The sequence below is a fragment of the Pristiophorus japonicus genome, chromosome 6 (assembly GCF_044704955.1).
Source record: "Pristiophorus japonicus isolate sPriJap1 chromosome 6, sPriJap1.hap1, whole genome shotgun sequence".
Taxonomy (NCBI): Eukaryota; Metazoa; Chordata; class Chondrichthyes; family Pristiophoridae; genus Pristiophorus; species Pristiophorus japonicus.
In genome coordinates, this window is record NC_091982.1 from 13553386 (window position 1) to 13568192 (window position 14807).

Sequence of the window (14807 nt, forward strand, 5' to 3'; positions counted from 1 at the left end):
TCAACGGACGACTGCCGAAAACTTGCGAATTAAGAGCCAGACTAGCCTTGGACGAGACGAGGGGAAAATGGCCACTGGAGTGAGTATGATTTCAATACTGCTCCAGTTTCCCCCGGTTTCAAAAGTCTGAGGAAAGTTTAGCCACTCGCTGGTTCTCAGGTAGTGTCTGAACGAGATCCAGGACAATCTGGTGAATACCTTTCAAACTTAGAATAGGGATAGAGATAGGGAAATTGCGCGATGACGCAAACCAAGCGGCGACTTGGAAAGATAGGTTATAGTTAGAGCTAGATAGGGATAGATGATCAATCATGGATCCAAAAATTAATAGGAAAGAAAAGAGACTCTTGTGAACGTCTGTTTAAATGAGAAATGCTTCTGTGATTTTTACTGTGTAAAAAAAAAGGCCGGGGAGTTGTGGTTTGTTTTATCTCCACCTACTTTTTCAAACAGAATGAAAGTTTTTTTTAACCCTTCGTAGTGTTGTCCTATATGTGGGAAGTTTAAGAGTGTGAACCTTACGTATATTCGGATGATAAGTTACGGAGCCAGGAAATTACATGGTCCCGGTGGTTTAAAAAAAAAAGGATTTAACATGCTCGCTCACTTGTCGAAAGAAAACATTCAGAGAAGGCACAGCAAAACAACTGAGATGGATTCAAAAGAATTCAAAAAAAAAATATTATATTAAATAACACGACCTTGAGGCTGGAACAATTGAGATAACGAAAAGCAGTCCACAGCCTACGTGCCAGACTTCTCTCCAGTTATGGAAAAGACAAAAAAAAGTAACGTACTAAATAGGTGCTGAAAAAAAAATGTTCTGAGATTTTAAATTATGAGAAAAATTCCACTGCAGTCTAAAAGAAAAAAATCACTCCCGTCCAGTTGGCAGAAAAACTCCATTAAATTAGGGCTTTCATTGACTGATTGGATTTAAACTGCTCAGTGACGCGAAAGGATAGGGAAATTTGGAGACTAAAAGAAGTTAAATAACACTCATAAGAAATCAAATTTAGAAAATTAGGCTCACAGGGAATTAAGTAAGGCTTATGGGGAATTAAATAGAGGATAGGTGTTCAAGTCAGGTGTGACGTCGACCTTGTATATCACTTGGCCCGTCTAGGCACTGATTGAATTTAAATCACGCAGCAACTCGAAAGGTAGGGCCGACGCGGATGCGCAGCGGCGCGAACGCGCAGCGACACGAGACGCGCGGCGGCGCAAGACGTGCGGCCGAGTAAAGGAGGGCTGACGCAGACGCGCAGCAGCGTAAGACGCGTAGCGACGCGAGACGTGCGGCGGCGTGAGCGTGCGGCCGAGTAAAGGAGGGCTGACGCAGACGCGCAGCAGCGTGGAATGCGTAGTGACGCGAGACGTGCGGCGGCGCGAGCGTGCGGCCGAGTGAAGGAGGGCTGACGCGCAGCAGCGTGGAACGCGTAGCGACGCGAGACGTGCGGCGGCGCGAGCATGCGGCCGAGTGAAGGAGGGCTGACGCAGACGCACGGCAGCGTGGGACGCACGGCGGCACGAGCGCGCGGCCGAGTGAACGTGGGCCGACGCAGACGCACAGCAGCGTGAAACGCGTAGCGGCGTGAGACGTGCGGCGGCGCAAGCGCGCGGCCGAGTGAACGTGGGCCGACGCGAACGCGCAGCAACACGAACCGCGAAGTGATATCAAAGTCAGTGCTGGTTTCAGAAAGTCTGTTTATTTTAAGTCTGTTTGTTTTAAGTGTTTCAAATCGCGCGGCGACGCGAACCGCGGGGCGACGCGGCTCAGTTAGTTTTAGTAAAGTCTGTTTATTTTGAGTTTGTTCAAAGTCAGTGTTAGTTTCAGTAAAGTCTGTGTTTATTTTAAGTTTGTTCAAATCGCACGACGACGTGAACGCGTAATGACACAGTAATACGAGGGACAGCGTGAAAATGGGTAATCAGTTGGATAAAACAACGGATGCGGATAGTCCGCTACAAAAGCTATGTGAGGAATTCCCTGAAAGAGCTGAAGACTTTAGAAAATTATCAGGAGCCCTGAACAAATTATTAGGAGATGACCAGTGGCCTCTAGGTGGCACTAGAAGCGTAGAGGTAGCAACAAAAAAAAAGCACAGGGATTGTCAAAAATTAAAAGATGCATCACTTCTGTCAAGTTGGCAAATAAATGCTATTAAATTGGGACTCTCATTGACAGAGGGAACACATGTTAAAACTGTAGACGTCTTTAAAAAAAAGAATGTGCGCACGAGAAACTTACTAAGAGATCCTCTGGGACCTCTGAGAAAGGTATTGACCGACTACGTAGTCAAATGGCTGGCTTTGTGTTAACCGAGGCTGATGATGAAATTGATGAGTGGTCACTGACTCAGCGCCCAACGGCGCCTCCCGCACCCCCTGGCCCCTTGCTCCAGTCCTCTTCCCAACACCCTCCACCTTACACTCCGGCGAGAGGAGTTAAAAATAACCCCATACCACCAAAGCAACAAACCCAAACTGACTCCTCATCCTCTGATAGCGATTCGGATCCCCAGTTCACAAGCAATATAGCCGAAAGGACCAGATCTCACACTCGAAAGGGCAGAACTATATCTCGATATCACAGACAGTCCCGTAAATCTTCTAGTCAATCTACCAGTCCAAGTTGTGAAAGACATAGCAAACACCCCCGCCGATCGAGACGCAGAACTGTCAAGCAGTCAGATAGCTCCGAAACATCCTCCGACCTAGGAATGATTTCCAAGATCCCAAAGTCCTGACACCAATTCCCTGTCAGACCAATGCCAAACACTGATGCACAACAAGCTGCAGACCACCCCACTATAGATGTCTATGTGATCTTCGAACAACTATTCGATTGCTCACGCTATCCGGACAAATGGAAAGGGCAGTTAGATATTATTGGTGGGAAAAGAAAGGGGAGGGGGGAGGTGCGCCCCCAACCCGGGTCAAGACTGAATACATGACTAGAAAGGAAGAGCCATCTCGGGAGGAAGGATCAATAGAACCGCAGTATTGCATACAGGATTGGATGGATAAGCAAGGATACGGTTATACTAAACAACCAAACGGCCCGAGCCCTGCTAATAAACCTCCCTATTGTCCCCGGCATGGTATGGGAAGAGGCCGGGACTGGGTAAGAGGAATTGACTGTTTTAATTGTGGGCAGGAAGGACATTGGAATAAAAATTGCCCCTACCGTCAGCATGGAAAAGGAAGAGGAGGAAGAGGAGGGGGGCAAGGGGGGAGAGGAGGATCTTACACTAACTTCTCCCAGAACAACCCCTTTGGTCAATTGTCCCCCGATTGACTACGCAGCTTGATTGTGCAGGGATCCTCCCCAGATGACGAACCAATGATATTGTTAAAAATTCTGAATGAGTGGCAACCCTTTTTGATAGATACGGGAGCCTTCATGTCTTCTGTACAATCAAAGCTTAAACTCCCTGCCTCTACTGAAACACAGGAACTTTCAGGATTCCTGGGACAAATCTCAACATTCCCGGTGTCAGAACCGGTTAAAATGGGTTACCAGGAAGAATCGGTGGAACATCGATTTGTTATCACAACCAATCTGGACTGTAAGTTGATGGCTAGAGACCTCCTCTGCAAATTCCAGTTGCATTTGGAGTGTGGAGATGATGGGATTATTGTAAAACAGGGAACCCTAAAGCGGCAGTATTATACCACTAGAACCCCTCAGTGGTGGTCTCTGGACCTGCCGTAGGCACTCTATCACGTGACCCTAGCATACGATCCCAGTGGAAAGAATCAGGACCTGCAGAACTTTTATCAGGATCATGAAGGGGAAGTGAAGGAAATTCTGTTAAGGGCTAGAGTGACTGGACCGGAAGGGAAGGCAGATTTTGTGGAAATGGACAGCCCCCAACGGTGGCACCACATATTACTCGTGAAGTATTACCTCCCCACCACGCTAAAGATTTGGGAGTTATGGTGCGCCAGGCTATAGACGAGGCTGACCCTACCAGCCGGGATGTGCAAATTCCACGGGGACCCCGAGAAGGCCTTAACGACTCTGCAGCATCATACTGGCTCTGACATACCTGACTATGTGGATCCTCATGTGTGGGCAGAGGACCCCTCCCAAGTGGGTTATCACAGGTAATACCGAGTATCCACCGAGCTTTGGAGGCTAGCCGAGTCGAACCAATTTGCCAGTTTCCAGTCCCTAGCAAGGCTAAACAAATGCGACAGTGTTTGGGGATGATCAATTACTGCAGATCCTGGATCCCTAATGTTGCCCTGATGACTAAGCACCTCACCCCGTATACAAATAAGTAAGGCAGCTTTGAAATAGAAACCGTAGACGTCCAAGCCTTTAAGGAACTAAAGACAGCCCTGCTGCAAGCTCCGGCTTTGGGCTGGCCCCTCTATGAACGGCCCTTTCAACTGTATTGTACAATTCTGAAAGACTGTGCTACCGTTGTCTTAACACATCTCACTCCGTAGCTGCCCTCCTGGGCCAACTGCAGACTCAACACCTTACCATGGCCAGGCAAAGCAGATATGAGATCTACTTACTAAACAATCCTAAGCTGACCTTTTGGCACTGTACTGCAATTAATCCGGCCTGTTTTCTTACTGAGCCACCCCAAGATGAGGAAGAACCCAGTCATGATTGTTTATCTTTAATTTAAGCGGCCACATCAGTCAGGGAAGATTTTTTTGATGTACCAATTGAAGATCCAGACTGTATTATGTATGTTGACGGAATTAATCCAGAAGGTACACGAATCTCAGGATACGCCATAGTAAACCAGGAGAATCAGGTCTTGGAATCTGCCGCTTTTGAAACTGCCTATTCTGCTCAACAAGCTGAACTATTTGCCCTCACCCGAGCCTGTATCTTGGCCAAAGATCTCAAAGTCAATATCTATACTGATTCTAGGTATGCCTTTGGGGTGGCCCATGATTTCGGACAATTATGGAAAAATAGGGGATTCCTAACCTCACAGGGGAATGAGATATCCCATAAACAGCTAGTATCTGATTTGTTGCAAGCCCTCATGTTCCCCAAACGCATTGCCATTGTCAAATGTACTGCCCACACTACCGGAAATTCTCTGGTTGATATAGGGAATCGTTGTGCTGACCAAGAGGCCAAACAGGCCTCTCGTGACCAACAGATGGTAGTGCCCAAAATTATGAGTCAGACTAAAAATCCTGCGAAGGATAAGTTAGCCTCGGAAAAACCAATGCCAACCATCCAAGATGTTATAAAAGCACAAGAGGACGCTCCTGAAAAAGATAAACTGTTGTGGAAATAATATGCATGTACTTATGACAATGTTTCTAAACTCTGGACCATTCCCGCGGAACAGACTTGCATGTCTGATGAGTTGGCTCCATGGGTTATTGAATGTATGCATTTTGCTACTCATTGTGGAGCAAGGACCACGAGTGACACACTTTTGGCTACTTGGTGGCACCCTAGACTCCAGGCGCTCACCCAGAACATCAGTAGTCGTTGCCTGATTTGCCAGCAACATAATCCAGGGAAGGGAGTCCCCTGTGATTGGGGTAAAACGCCCCTACCCGAAGGTTCCTTTGAGACATTTCAGTTGGACTACATTGAGTTGCAAAAAGTTCAGTGTTACAAATATGTGTTAGTAATAGTAGATGTGTTTAGCAGATGGATTGAAGCCTACCCTACCCTGGACAATAAGGCTCAAACTGTTGTTAAGGTGTTAATGAGGGAAATTGTTCCTAGATATGGTATCTCAGTTCGACTGATGACCACCTATGTTCTTTCTCTGACTCAGGCTCTGCGACTAGTTCACAACCAGGTTCAAGATGCTCACCTCGACCTCCCAGTTTTACCCGAATTGTCCCTCGTGGCACCAGGGAAGTATGGATTCGGAAGGGATTAGAGCCACAATGGGAGGGGCCTTTTCAGGTGTTACTCACTACCCCCACTGCAGCCAAGGTTGAGGGGAAAAGTGCCTGGGTTCACCTGCACCACTGCAAGCTCACCACCCTCTAACGAACCTATTTTACTGGTTATTCTAACTCCTGTTTCTGTTCCAGACTTCCTCTTCTCCATAGCTGAACAAGGCCGTTGGCATCCTAATTGGAACGTGGACCAGTTTGAACTTTTACCCATAGTGACAGACAGCCAGCTACACCGACGGTGACCTGAGAAGAGAGACGGGAAAACTGAACTCTTTTAATCAGCAAAATAATTGGACTATTTATCTGAATCCTGAGCCATAAGATGAAACTGTCTGTATGCCACAGTCTGTATAATAGTGTTGATATATGACAGTTTCGGCGCATGGGAGGGGAGACAGAGACGAGAGCTACATGTCTTATGTTTATGTGCAAAATGGAAACTTTTCTAGATGTTGGGTGTGTTCACATTCCCTATACATTCCCTATACATTCCAAAGGGGGAGTTCCACTAACCCTAACTGAGACTGTCAGATGGATTCAGAGCCAAACTATCACGAGAGGAGGGGGGCCAATACAATACTGCTGAAGCTCTGGAGGGCATCACAGCTGAAATGGTAGCAATAAGGACCGTAGCATTACAAAACCAAATGGCCCTCAATTACCTGTTAGCTGAGAAAGGGGGAACGTGTGCCCTGATAGGATCTGAATGTTGCACTTACATTCCTGATAGTTCAGAAAACATAACCAATCTCGCTGATCACATAAGAAGGAAGGTGAAGAAGTTATCCACACCAGCAGAAGGATCTAGCTGGTTTGATTGGCTATCAGATGGATCTTGGAGATCCTATCTAATTGTTGGTTGCCTTAACCTTTGTTGTAAAGTAATGATGGCAAGGTTAGCAAACCCTCTTGTGGTCAAGGGCTCCCAAGTTATGATCCAACGAACTAAAGAACTACTCGACACTAACAACAATATGATTCAGGAAATAGAGTGTGAATGGATGAATGCGATACTCCTAGAATGATCCTAAGTGTTATCATCGAATGATAAAAGGGGGGAATGTGAATGTTTAAAAATGTATAGAGACATTGAAGTTGAGAACGTGGGAATTGTATAGGGACAGTATAAGCTAACAAACAATTCATGGAGGAATAGCCATGACACCTCAGACTCGAGACTGCGAAATGTTACAACACTAACACATATTGAAACAAAACCCACAGCTTGCAGAAAAACCTCAAGGTCTTATTAAATCATGTTATTAACCTGAAACATTGACAGAAGGTCTTTGTTTAAAATCGGACCATGCTTGGATCGGCTTATGAGTGGACAAAGGGAAGGAGGGATCAAAAGAGATGGGCTGAGCTGGGATGTCACTCTGGCCCTATCTTGTTATCTTTTGCCGAAAATGTATAACCATCGTCCCTTTACAATGTAACGTCACTTTGTCCGTAGGAAGTGAGTGCGTTCGAACAGACTTGAATTCCTTCTGTCTGATAAAGTCCCCGATCGGGATTTGCTTTTTAAATAAAAGCTTGCTTTGTTTAAAGCACAAACGGTATTCGTTTCAGTAATTTTGCTGAACCAGATTGAGGTAAAAGAATCCAGGAATCAACAACTTCATCTGAGAAGAACTCCAGAGTCAATGCAAACTCCCCCGAAGTTGAGGCAGCCTTTTGAATGAAGCAACCTGCGATTTTGAAAATGGCAGCCACACCGCTGGCGTTCGTTCTGAACAGTTCCACTTTTTCTGGGCATTTTTTTGGGCGAGCGATATTGTGGGCGATATCTGTGCGAGGTGGTGAAAGTGATGGTGGGCGATGATCTGGGTGTTAATTTCACCAAATGTGCTCTTTACGATTAAAAAAAGTGGGCGGGTGATATTATTGAATCTCGGCGTTAATTCCGTGTGGAAAATAACGCTGGGCGATATTATGGGCGTTGATTTCGCCCATTCTGATGATTCCGCCTAAAAAAAAAAGTGGGCGGGCGATAATATTTTTTCCCGGCGTTAAGCACATGGGGAAAGTAGTGCTCGGCGATAAGTTTCCGAAAAATGCCCGTCAGTTTCCGTTTTGTGCCAAAATGGCCGATATATGGGCTTTAGACGTCATTTCAGCGGTAAAATGGGCGTTAAGCCTGCATTAAAAAGTGGAGGTTCTAGCCCCATGTGATAAAACCTCCAGAAATACATCCAACTAGAGCTGGTAACCCTGGGCTAAAACCACCATCCGCAGGGTCAGGATACAGGGAGAGGCCTGGGAAAGAGATCCATCGGAAAACTTGAAATCTTCAAGCAGGATTATGGGGTTTATCATTGAACATGAGGATTCAAATTTTAATTTAACTCATAATTTTAGTGTTAGTATTGGTGCCGCTCCCCTCTTGGGCACTTGCAATCTGTATTTTAATTTGTTGGCATTCCACTGGTCTATTTGAAACTCCAGACACTGACCACCACCATCGCCCCGCCTCCCCATTGTCCCGCCCTCTCTATTGCCCCGCCCCTTTCCACATCGCCCCGCCTCCCCATTGTCCCGCCCTCTCTATTGCCCCGCCTCTTTCCACATCGCCCCGCCTCCCCATTGTCCCGCCCCTTTCCGCATCGCCCCGCCTCCACATTGTCCCGCCCTCTCTATTGCCCCGCCCCTTTCCACATCGCCCCGCCTCCCCATTGTCCCGCCCTCTCTATTACCCCGCCCTCTCTATTGCCCCGCCCCTTTCCGCATCGCCCCGCCTCCACATTGTCCCGCCCTCTCTATTGCCCCGCCCCTTTCCGCATCGCCCCGCCTCCACATTGTCCCGCTCTCTCTATTGCCCCGCCCCTTTCCGCATCACCCCATCCCTCCCCATTGCCCCGCCCTCTCTATTACCCCGCCCCTTTCCGCATCGCCCCGCCTCCACATTGTCCCGCCCTCTCTATTGCCTCGCCCCTTTCCACATCGCCCCGCCTCCCCATTGTCCCGCCCTCTCTATTGCCCCGCCCCTTTCCGCATCACCCCCATCGCCCCGCCCCTCTCCGCATCGCCCCGCCCTTCTCTCTATCGCCCCGCCTCTCCCGATTGCTGCGCCCTCCCCCCCTCCCCCTCCAGTATCTTTTGCTTTGCTTTCGGCCAGAACCGTCTCCGCCGGCTGCCAATCAATATCACGTGATGGTCGGCTGCTCCGATTGGTTCCCCGGCGCGGCTGACGTTACGCGCGGGGGTGAGGTTGCGGCGCAGTCGCGCTCTGCGCAGGGCTCGGGTCTGGCGGCTTGTGGTGCTGTTGCCCAGCTGGAACTTTAAATCCGAGGCCGAGGTAAGGATGGAGACGCAGTCGGAAGCTGGGCCCGTTCATTGTGGTAAAGGGGGCTGGGTGTGCCTGGCCCAGGTGTATTTAGGTCCCTGCAGTTCGACATTCTTCAGGGGGTTGTGGTGAGGGGTGTGCAGGCCGACCTCCCTTCCACAGGACCGAAGCGCTGTACTTCGGAAAGTTTCCTTTTTTGATTGCCTGCAGTTTGTGACCTATAAATGAGCCCCTCCCACTGAATTAATGCTACAGAAAGAGCTGTGTGAGTGTCGCTTACTCTGCAGACACCTATTGTAGAGTTTGATTCAGACACTATTTCTGCCTCTAGTTGCAATTTACAAATTGCTAGAGACCCCCCCCCTCAAAAACGAGAGTGTCGAATCCAAAGTAGAATGGAGGATTCGTGGCTGGCTCTTCTGCTTTAAGATCAGATAAGTGACGTTAAAGGGCCAGCCTGCCGTGACGACTGGTTGAGGATAATAAATGGAAGAGAGCACAGTCATGGGATGAGCTGCATCGAATGAGTACAGTTTATTTGTTGTGTTATTGGAGCAAGGAAAGGATATTTACTCCAATTGTCAATATGTCAGTTTATGTTGAAAATTGATAATGAACTCTTTATGGTTCTTGCCTATCCCAAAATGGATGACGATTGCCAAGAATATGCAGTGCTAAATGAAAACTTGGGAAGCTACTGAGCTGCTCTCTCCAAGCAAGGGAATGGCAAATTGGGTATTGGCTTGCATCAGGCTGTGCACCTATCATTGAGGTATCTGACTCAATAGATAAAAGGGGTAATGTATCCAAAAATGCCCCTATAAAGAATGATATTTATAAAATTAAATTTTTCATTTGTTGAAAGCTGTTATTTGATCTTTGACTTGAAATGAATCTTTAAAGTCCATCTTTGGTATAGATGTGGAATTAGTGGGAAATATAAGCCGTAGCAATACAACAAATCAAATACATAAAAGGTTACTGCACAAGATAAAAGTTCATGGGGTTGGGGATAATATATTAGCATGGATAGAGGATTGGCTAACTAACAGAGTCAGGATAAATGGTTCATTCTCTGGTTGGTTACTAGTGGGGTGCCGCAGGTATCAGCTGGAACCCCAACTATTTACAATCTATATTAATGACTTGGAAGAAGGGACTGAGTGTAACGTAGCCAAGTTGGCTGATACAAAGATGGGAGGAAAAGCAATGTGTGAGGAGGACACTCAAAATCTGCAGAAGGACATAGACAGGCTAAGTGAGTGGGCAAAAATTTGGCAGATGGAGTATAATGTTGGAAAGTGTGAGGTCATGCACTTTGGCAAAAGAAATCAAAGAGCAAGTTATTATTTAAATGGAGAAAGGTTGCAAAGTGCTGCAGTACAGCAGGACCTGGGGGTACTTGTGCATGAAACACAAAAGGTTAGTATGCAGGTACAGCAAGTGATTAGGAAGGCCAATGGTATCTTGGCCTTTATTACAAAGGGGATGGAGTATAAAAGCAGGGAAGTCTTGCTACAGCTATACAAGGTTTTGGTGAGGCCACACCTGGGAATACTGTGTGCAGTTTTGGTTTGCATATTTGCGAAAGGATATACTTATGTTGGAGGCAGTTCAGAGAAGGTTCACTAGGTTGATTCTGGGGATGAGGGGGTTGACTTATGAGGAAAGGTTGAGTAGGTTGGGCCTCTACTCATTGGAATTCAGAAGAATGAGAGGCGATCTTACCGAAACATATAAGATTATGAAGGGGCTTGACAAGGTGGATGCAGAGAGGATGTTTCCACTAATGGGGGAAGACTAGAACTAGAGGGCATGATCTTTAGAATAAGGGGTCACCCATTTAAAACAGACGAGGAGAAATTTCTTCTGAGGGTTGTAAATCTGTGGAATTTGCTGCCTCAGAGAGCTGTGGAAGCTGGGACATTGAATAAATTTAAGACAGAAATAGACAGTTTCTTTAACGATGAGGGGTTATGGGAAGCAGGCGGGGAAACATAGAAAATAGGTGCAGGAGTAGGCCATTTGGCCCTTCGAGCCTGCACCGCCATTCAATAAGATCATGGCTGATCATTCCTTCAGTACCCCTTTCCTGCTTTCTCTCCATACCCCTTGATCCCCTTAACCATAAGGGCCATATCTAACTCCCTCTTGAATATATCCAGTGAACTGGCATCAACAACTCTCTGCGGCAGGGAATTCCACAGGTTAACAACTCTCTGAGTGAAGAAGTTTCTCCTCATCTCAGTCCTAAATGGCCTACCCCTTATCCTAAGACTATGTCCGCTGGTTCTGGACTTCCCCAACATCGGGAACATTCTTCCCACATCTATCCTGTCCAGTCCCGTCAGAATCTTATGTTTCTGTGAGATCCCCTCTCATCCTTCTAAACTCCAGTGAATAAAGGCCCAGTTGATCCAGTCTCTCCTCATATGACAGCCCAGTATCCCTGGAATCAGTCTGGTGAACCTTCGCTGAACTCTCTCAATAGCAAGAATGTCCTTCCTCAGACTCGGAGACCAAAACTGAACACAATATTCCAGGTGAGGCCTCACTAAGGCCCTGTACAGCTGCATTAAGACCTCCCTGCTTCTATATTCAAATCCCCTAGCCCCCTAGCTATGAAGGCCAACATACCATTTGCCTTCTTTACCGCCTGCGGCACCTGCGTGCCCACTTTGTGACTGATGGACCATGACACCCAGGTCTCATTTCTCCTCCCCTTTTCCTAGTCTGCCGCCATTCAGATAATATTCTGCCTTCGTGTTTTTGCCCCCAAAGTGGATAACCTCACATTTATCCACATTATACTGCATCTGCCATGTATTTGCCCACTCACGTAACCTGTCCAAGTCATCCTGCAGCCTCTTAGCGTCCTCCTCACAGCTCACACCGCCACCCAGTTTAGTGTCATCTGCAAACTTGGAGATATTACACTCCCTTTCTTCATCTAAATCGTTAATGTACATTGTAAAGAGCTGGGGTCCCAGCACTGACCCCTGCGGCACTCCACTGGTCACTGCCTGCCATTCTGAAAAGGACCGGTTTATCCCGACTCTCTGCTTCCTGTCTGCCAATCAGTTCCCTATCCACTTCAGTATATTACCCCCAATACTAAATATATTCAAAAGGGAGTTAGATGAAGTCCTTACTACTCGGGGGATCAAGGGGTATGGCGAGAAAGCAGGAAGGGGGTACTGAAGTTTCATGTTCAGCCATGAACTCATTGAATGGCGGTGCAGGCTGGAAGGGCTGAATGGCCTGCTCCTGCACCTATTTTCTATGTTTCTATGTAATACATGTGCTTTGATTTTGCACACCAATCTCTTGTGCAAGACCTTGTCAAAAGCCTTTTGAAAGTCCAAATACACCACACCACATGGTTCCCCCTTGTCCCCTCTGCTCGTTACATCCTCACAAAATTCCAGAAGATTCGTCAAGCATGATTTCCCTTTCATAAATCCATGCTGACTTGGTCCGATCCTGTCACTGCTTTCCAAATGTGCTGTTATTTCATCCTTAATGATTGATTCCAACATTTTCTCCACGACTGATGTCAGGCTAACCGGTCTATAATTACCCGTTTTCTCTCTTTTTAAAAAAAAAGTGATATATTAGCTGCCCTCCAGTCCATAGGAACTTATCCAGAGTCGATAGATTGTTGGAAAATGATCACCAATTCATCCACCATTTCTAGGGCCACTTCCTTGAGTACTCTGGGATGCAGACTATCAGGACCCAGGGATTTATCGGCCTTCAATCCCATCAATTTCCTGCCTAATAAGGATATCCTTCAATTCCTCCTTCTCTAGACCCATTGTCCCCTCGTACCTTCGGAAGGTTATTTGTATCTTCCTTCGTGAAGACAGAACCGAAGTATTGGTTCAATTGGTCTGCCATTTCTTTGTTCCCCATTATAAATTCACCTGAATCTGACTGCAAGGGACCTACGTTTGTCTTTACTAAACTTTTTCTCTTCACATATTTATAGAAGCTTTTGCAGTCAGTTTTTATCTTCCCTGCAAACTTCCTCTCATACTCCATTTCCCCCCTCCTAATTAGACCCTTAGTCCTCCTCTGTTGAATTCTAAATTTCTCCCAGTCCTCAGGTTTATTTTTTCTAGCCAATTTATATGCCTCTTCCTTGGCTTTAACACTATCCTTAATTTCCTTTGTTAGCCATGGTTGAGCCACCTTCCCAGTTTTATTTTTACTCCAGACAGGGATGAACAATTGCTGAAGTTCATCCATGTGATCTTTAAACGTTTGCCATTGCTTATCCACCGTCAAACCTTTGAGTATTCTTTGCCAGTCTATTCTAGCCAATTCACGCCTCATACCGTCGAAGTTACCTTTCCTTAAGTTCAGGACCCTAGTTTCCGAATTAACTTTGTCACTCTCCATCTTAATAAGGAATTCTACCATATTATGGTCACTTTTCCCCAAGGGGCCTTGCACAACAAGATTGCTAATTAGTCCCTTCTCATTACACATCACCCAGTCTAGGATGGCCAGCTCCCTGGTTGGTTCCTCGACATATTGGTCTCGAAAACCATCCCTAATACACTCCAGGAAATCCTCCTCCACCGCATTGCTACCAGTTAGGTTAGCCCAATCAATATGTAGATTAATGTCGCCCATGATACCTTTATTGCACACATCCCTTATTTCTTGTTTGATGCCGTCCGCAACCTCACTACTACTATTTGGTGGTCTATACACAACTCACACTAGCGTTTTCTGCCCTTTGGAATTCCGCAGCTCCACCCATACCGATTCCACATCATCCAGGCTAATGTCCTTCCTTACAATTGCATTGATTTCTTCTTTATCCAGCAATGCCACCCCGCCTCCTTTTCCTTTCTGTCTATCCTTCTTAAATGTTGAATACCCCTGGATGTTGAGTTCCCAGCCTTGGTCACTCTGGAGCCATGTCTCCGTGATGCCAATCACATCGTATCCGTTAACTGCTATCTGCAGTTAATTCATCCACCTTTTACCGAATACTCCTCGCATTGAGGCACAGAGCCTTCAGGCTTGTCTTTTTAACACCCTTCGCCCCTTTAGAATTTTGCTGTAATGTGGCCCCTTTTGTTTTTGCCTTGGGTTTCTCTGCCCTCCACTTTTACTATTCTCCTTTCTATATTTTGCTTCTGACTCCATTTTATTTCCCTCTGTCTCCCTGCATAGGTTCCCATCCCCCTGCCATATTAGTTTAGTTAAGTGGAGTTAAGTCCATGATCAGATCAGCCATGATCTTATTGAATGGCGGAGCAGGCACGAGGGGCCGTGTGGCCTACTTGTGTTCCTATTTCTTATGTTCTTATACTAAGGAACATAGAAAAAAAAGTGCAGGTTTGGAGAACAACAGTAAATGCACTTGTGTTGCTTAGTATGATGCCATGCATTTTCACTATGTTGCAAAAATGTGATTGGATTAGTTGAACAACAATGTTGTTAGAGACATCATGCACTGTCCTGTTTTTAATCTTCCACCACCTGCAGTATCTCCACAGGAAGGAAGAGGCAAATGGTTAACAATCCTCCTTCCTATTTTGGATCCAGATTCAAATAACTGAGAGGCTTGTAAAATAGAGGCCCAGAGGCCCTACATGGT

The 14807-nt window shown here is 46.4% G+C and overlaps 1 protein-coding gene across 2 annotated transcripts in view; it reads left to right on the top strand.

Moving 5' to 3' along the window:
- The first annotated feature begins 9106 nt into the window (after positions 1 to 9106).
- The window catches only part of pdzd11 (PDZ domain containing 11), a 30112-nt gene continuing 24411 nt past the window's right edge, over positions 9107 to 14807 (top strand). For both annotated transcript variants that reach the window (XM_070882628.1, XM_070882629.1), the window contains exon 1: positions 9107 to 9202. The gene's annotated coding sequence lies outside the window, so the exon portion shown is untranslated. The remainder of the gene's footprint in view (positions 9203 to 14807) is intronic.